General features: G+C 35.0%; 1 protein-coding gene across 1 annotated transcript in view; it reads right to left on the reverse strand.

The window, feature by feature from the left end:
- The window catches only part of LOC133463904 (LIM domain-binding protein 3-like), a 55,286-nt gene extending 51,427 nt beyond the window's left edge, over positions 1-3,859 (reverse strand). Inside the window, exon 1 of the mRNA XM_061745682.1 lies at positions 3,730-3,859. The gene's annotated coding sequence lies outside the window, so the exon portion shown is untranslated. The remainder of the gene's footprint in view (positions 1-3,729) is intronic.
- Between the last annotated feature and the right edge of the window lie 2,210 nt (positions 3,860-6,069).

The following is a 6,069-nucleotide window of genomic DNA, read 5'->3' on the forward strand; positions in this document are numbered from 1 at the left end:
TTCCTCAACAAACTAGTTTTATCTGAAGATTGGGGTTAATTGCACCGCAGAGAGCTGGCCAGCAACTGCGTTTAGCTGGAGAAGTGGGGAATAAAACCCGTGTTTTGATCCGACCCGGTCTGTGTGAGTGTTTGTGGTTTAAGGCTGTTTATGGTTCTGCGTTAAATCGACGCAGAGCCTACGGCGTAGGGTACGCGGCGACACGCACCGTACGTTGTGTGTCGCCACGTTACGCCGTAGGTCTGCGTCGATTTAACGCAGAACCATAATTCAGGCTTTACTGTGTGGAAGCCGGTGTTTGGTCGTTACAGCCGCGATCCAAAGCGAGCCGACGACTCTTTTACTTTGTTATGTCAGATACTTGGCCTGCGTGGTTCTGCCTCTGAGCAGGAAAACGTTGAAAAGTTAAACCAGGATCTTTTCCCCACGTCTGTTGTGTGGAGCTGCTGCAGCCGCAACGCAGCAACAGGTTCTGCGAGGCTCTGAGCTCCACGCCCCGCCCATTTTCGTCTCGACTGCGAATCGGGAAGGAGGGGGAAGTGACGTATGCCGTAAAGCAGTCAAAGCCGTAACGATTTGTAGTTTTTTAGTGTGGAAGGGTTCCTACCATGCTCCTCAAAGTTACATAGTGCCAGTGAAGGTGATACAGACCCCTCAGACCATGACAGAGGTTCATTAAACCTGTTGGAAGTTGATGTACCATCACAATGACTCTGGAAATATGATATTAATGTGGAAAAGTTACGTAGTGTCGCTTTAACTTCCTGTTCCCGTCTGAGCGTAGTAGCATGCTAACGCGTCTCCAGAGTTGGTAAAATATGCAAGCAAGCAAATGATTAACTTGTCATATTTTGTGTTGAAACTTATGAAAAGTTATTTTATTGTGGTTTATTGTGGTCCCCTTTCGTTAAAACAAACGGGAAAACTGTCATTATTTTAATTTAAGTAAAAACTAATTAATAACGGTTTAAAAGGTTTAATTCATGTGAAAATGTATTTTTTTAGTTTACTAAATATTCTTTATGTTGTTAAAAATGTGAACATAATTCCTCTTCATTATTTGTGGAAATAATATGTATTGTGGGATTTGTATTATTTTGTCCATGTACATATAGTTTTCACGGTGCCAGGCGAAAGGAGCAGAGAATAAAGTTGCACCAGTCGAAGCTCTCTGCATCTTGTGTGATTAATCCAAGCGGGCCGCTACAGTGCGTGCACCCCTTGTGGTGCACAAAGGCCATGTAGGGGTCGTGTGACATGAAAAGGGTATTTGTATTTGTATTCTTTCCCAGTTTTAACTCAAATCTTTGCTTCTGTGAGGGTCTCTGGGAAAGAAAATTGAGATTAATAGTGATGGCCAAATGCAGATAATACTGGGGTCCTTGACATGCCAGTTTGAGATCTAAATATGTTGTTATATCGTTATTGAATGCACTGTATTTTTTATTTGTTGCATTGATTGACTGATTGTGCCTATATTTTCAACACTTTGCCTAGTTTTATGTTTTACACTATGTAATACGTTTTACACTGTACAATATGTTTTTATACAGAACTTTGTATTTTTTTCTTTATCCTTTTGAAGAAAAAAAAAAGTCTTTGACAGATCACCTGTTTTGGCGTATTTGTTACAAGGTGGTGGTGGTGTGTGAGGAGGTGTGTGTGAGGGGGTGTGTGTGAGGGGGTGTGTGTGAGGGGGTGTGTGTGAGGGGGTATATGTGAGGGGGTGTGTGCGAGGGGGTGTGGTCCAACTTTCTAATTGCAGGGTAAAGGGGAGGTAATTATCAGACGTTTTGCCAATTGTTCAAATCTTTATAATTCTAATCTACAATTACCAGGTAATATTATGGAAACAACACACGCTTTCTTTTACAGTCCAGTTTCACTTTAATTAATGGGTAAATATCAGGTAATTATTTCTGTACTTAAAACAGCACGATGTAACTTTCAGCTTTTGTTGAGTTTGGCGGCTCCTTTGGACAAAAGCGGTAGTGCTTTACCAGTAGTGTGGCAGGGTTCCTACCATGCACCTCAAAGTTACATAGTGCCAGTGAAGGCGATACAGAGGTTCATTAAACCTGTTGGAAGTTGATGTTCCATCACAATGACTCTGGAAATATAATATTAAGGTGGAAAAGTTACATAGTGCTGCTTTAATGAGGAAGTACCAGGTAATATTATGGAAACAACACACGCTTTCTTTTACAGTCCAGTTTCACTTTAATTACTGAGTAAAAGCCAGGTAAAAATGTCTGTACTTATTGGGTAAATACTTAGGAAATAGAATTACTGGGCAAGTAACTACAAGGTAAGTACCTGCCAATTGCCAGGTAAAACCTGGTAACTATCAGGTTAATTACAAGTTCAATAGGGTCATTTACACCCTCGGGGGTACATGCACCAATCCATTGATAATACATAAATCAATAATGAATGGGTAAATACCCGGTAGTTATCCATGAAATGTATAGTAAATACAAGGTAACTACATGGTCATTGAAGTGTAATTAGCTGGTAACTACCTCAAATATAGGTTATCATTTCCTGGTAGTTTGCAGAACAATACTTAGTAATTACCTGGTACTTACTTAGAAATAATTAATGTAATTTCAGAGTAATTACATGGTAAATTGACTGGTAGTTACCAATATTAACCTAGTAAATACCTGTCATTTCCCTCATAGTTCCATCTAATGTCTTTGTAATTACCTAGTAATGTTTAGTTTAAACAACCAGGTATTTACCATGTTATTACATGGTAAATACACATAATTACATGGTACAAGAAAATACGTAATAATTACCTAGTACCTACTGGGTAAATTACCCGGTAGTTACCATGTAATTACCTTTTAAATACAAGGTAGTACTAGGTAATTACAGTGTAATTACCATGGTATTACCTGCTTATTACTGTACTGTAAAAGAAAGGGTTACCGGTTTTTCTTTGGTCAACATTGTGATTATTTTGACCGAAAAGGTCTGGACTTGAAGCATAAAGCTGATCTTGCCACCTTTTAACAGAATAGAATATACAAAAAGAACAAATGAAGTATCATGAGGCTACACAAAATAATAATAATAATAATAATAATAATAATAATAATAATAATAATAATAATAATAATAGCTGTAATAACTAATAATAGTAATAGTAATAATAATATCTCATGCATCTGTATTGTGTCTATACATCAAATCCTACATACTATACATGCATATGTTCATACCGGTACACACACACACACACACACACACACACACACACACACACACACACACACACACATCTTGTATGCTTTTATTGAGTTTGCTAATTTAAGGTCGTTGTCTAATGAGTTCCACAGTTTTACTCCTAAAACGGATATAAATATATCCTCTATTTCAGATAACCCAAGTCGCATTTATAAAATGCGACTCAGACCCGGTCCAGATTCTATTGTTTACCTGGTTTCTCAGGTGACCCGCTCAGGCCCCGCCCACCTGCTGCCGAGGCCCCGCCCCCCGGGGCCGCCGCGGCTCCGGACCCAGAAAACGGTCCCGAACCGGGACTAACCGGACCGAACCTGCAGGATCCGGCTCAGTTCGGGGTCTCGGACCCGGATCCTCCCGCCGGTTCGACGGGAGGATCCGGGTCCGAGACCCGAGCCGAGATCCGGGCTGGTTCTGATGAAGAGGAGGAGGAAGAAGAAGAACCGGGTCCGGTTTAAACCGGGTCAGGGTTCGTACCTGCAGCCGGTGCTGGTTCTGGTTCTGGTTCTGGTTCTGGTTCTGGTCCCTGCAGTCCCGCTCCGGTCCGGACCCGGTACCAGCCGGTACCAGCTGGTACCAGCAGGAGAGAGGGTTAACGGGGGATTTTCATTAGCAGGACTTTTATTTAAAGAGCCAGCAGTTCAGGTTCACTGGTACAAATAAATACATAAAAGTTCAGACACACTCATACAAATAAATAAATAAAAGTTCAGACTCACTCATACAAATAAATAAATAAAAGTTCAGACACACTCATACAAATAAATACATAAAAGTTCAGACACACTCATACAAATAAATAAATAAAAGTTCAGACACACTCATACAAATAAATAAATAAAAGTTCAGACACACTCATACAAATAAATACATAAAAGTTCAGACACACTCATACAAATAAATAAATAAAAGTTCAGACTCACTCATACAAATAAATACATAAAAGTTCAGACACACTCATACAAATAAATAAATAAAAGTTCAGACACACTCATACAAATAAATAAATAAAAGTTCAGACACACTCATACAAATAAATAAATAAAAGTTCAGACTCACTCATACAAATAAATACATAAAAGTTCAGACACACTCATACAAATAAATAAATAAAAGTTCAGACTCACTCATACAAATAAATAAATAAAAGTTCAGACACACTCATACAAATAAATAAATAAAAGTTCAGACACACTCATACAAATAAATAAATAAAAGTTCAGACTCACTCATACAAATAAATACATAAAAGTTCAGACACACTCATACAAATAAATAAATAAAAGTTCAGACACACTCATACAAATAAATAAAGAAAAGTTCAGACTCACTCATACAAATAAATAAATAAAAGTTCAGACTCACTCATACAAATAAATAAATAAAAGTTCAGACTCACTCATACAAATAAATAAATAAAAGTTCAGACTCACTCATACAAATAAATAAATAAAAGTTCAGACTCACTCATACAAATAAATAAATAAAAGTTCAGACACACTCATACAAATAAATAAATAAAAGTTCAGACACACTCATACAAATAAATAAATAAAAGTTCAGACACACTCATACAAATAAATAAATAAAAGTTCAGACTCACTCATACAAATAAATAAAAGTTCAGACTCACTCATACAAATAAATAAATAAAAGTTCAGACACACTCATACAAATAAATAAATAAAAGTTCAGACTCACTCATACAAATAAATAAATAAAAGTTCAGACACACTCATACAAATAAATACATAAAAGTTCAGACACACTCATACAAATAAATAAAGAAAAGTTCAGACTCACTCATACAAATAAATAAAGAAAAGTTCAGACACACTCATACAAATAAATAAATAAAAGTTCAGACTCACTCATACAAATAAATAAATAAATAAAAGTTCAGACTCACTCATACAAATAAATAAATAAATAAAAGTTCAGACACATTCATACAAATAAATAAATAAAAGTTCAGACACACTCATACAAATAAATAAAGAAAAGTTCAGACTCACTCATACAAATAAATAAAGAAAAGTTCAGACTCACTCATACAAATAAATAAATAAATAAAAGTTCAGACACATTCATACAAATAAATAAATAAAAGTTCAGACACACTCATACAAATAAATAAATAAAAGTTCAGACACACTCATACAAATAAATAAATAAATAAAAGTTCAGACTCACTCATACAAATAAATAAATAAAAGTTCAGACTCACTCATACAAATAAATAAATAAAAGTTCAGACTCACTCATACAAATAAATAAATAAAAGTTCAGACACACTCATACAAATAAATAAATAAAAGTTCAGACACACTCATACAAATAAATAAAGAAAAGTTCAGACTCACTCATACAAATAAATAAATAAAAGTTCAGACTCACTCATACAAATAAATAAATAAAAGTTCAGACACACTCATACAAATAAATAAATAAAAGTTCAGACACACTCATACAAATAAATAAATAAAAGTTCAGACTCACTCATACAAATAAATAAATAAAAGTTCAGACTCACTCATACGAATAAATAAAGAAAAGTTCAGACTCACTCATACAAATAAATAAATAAAAGTTCAGACTCACTCATACAAATAAATAAATAAAAGTTCAGACTCACTCATACAAATAAATAAATAAAAGTTCAGACACACTCATACAAATAAATAAATAAAAGTTCAGACACACTCATACAAAAATAATGAAATAAGTCAAGATCAAGAAAGACTAGTCTTTGAATAAACTACTTAATTTTTAGTGTACAAAATTCATTTGCAAGTAAAGTCAAATAAGTAAGAACTT

Source organism: Cololabis saira, chromosome 17 (genome assembly GCF_033807715.1).
Source record: "Cololabis saira isolate AMF1-May2022 chromosome 17, fColSai1.1, whole genome shotgun sequence".
NCBI classification, from domain to species: domain Eukaryota; kingdom Metazoa; phylum Chordata; class Actinopteri; order Beloniformes; family Belonidae; genus Cololabis; species Cololabis saira.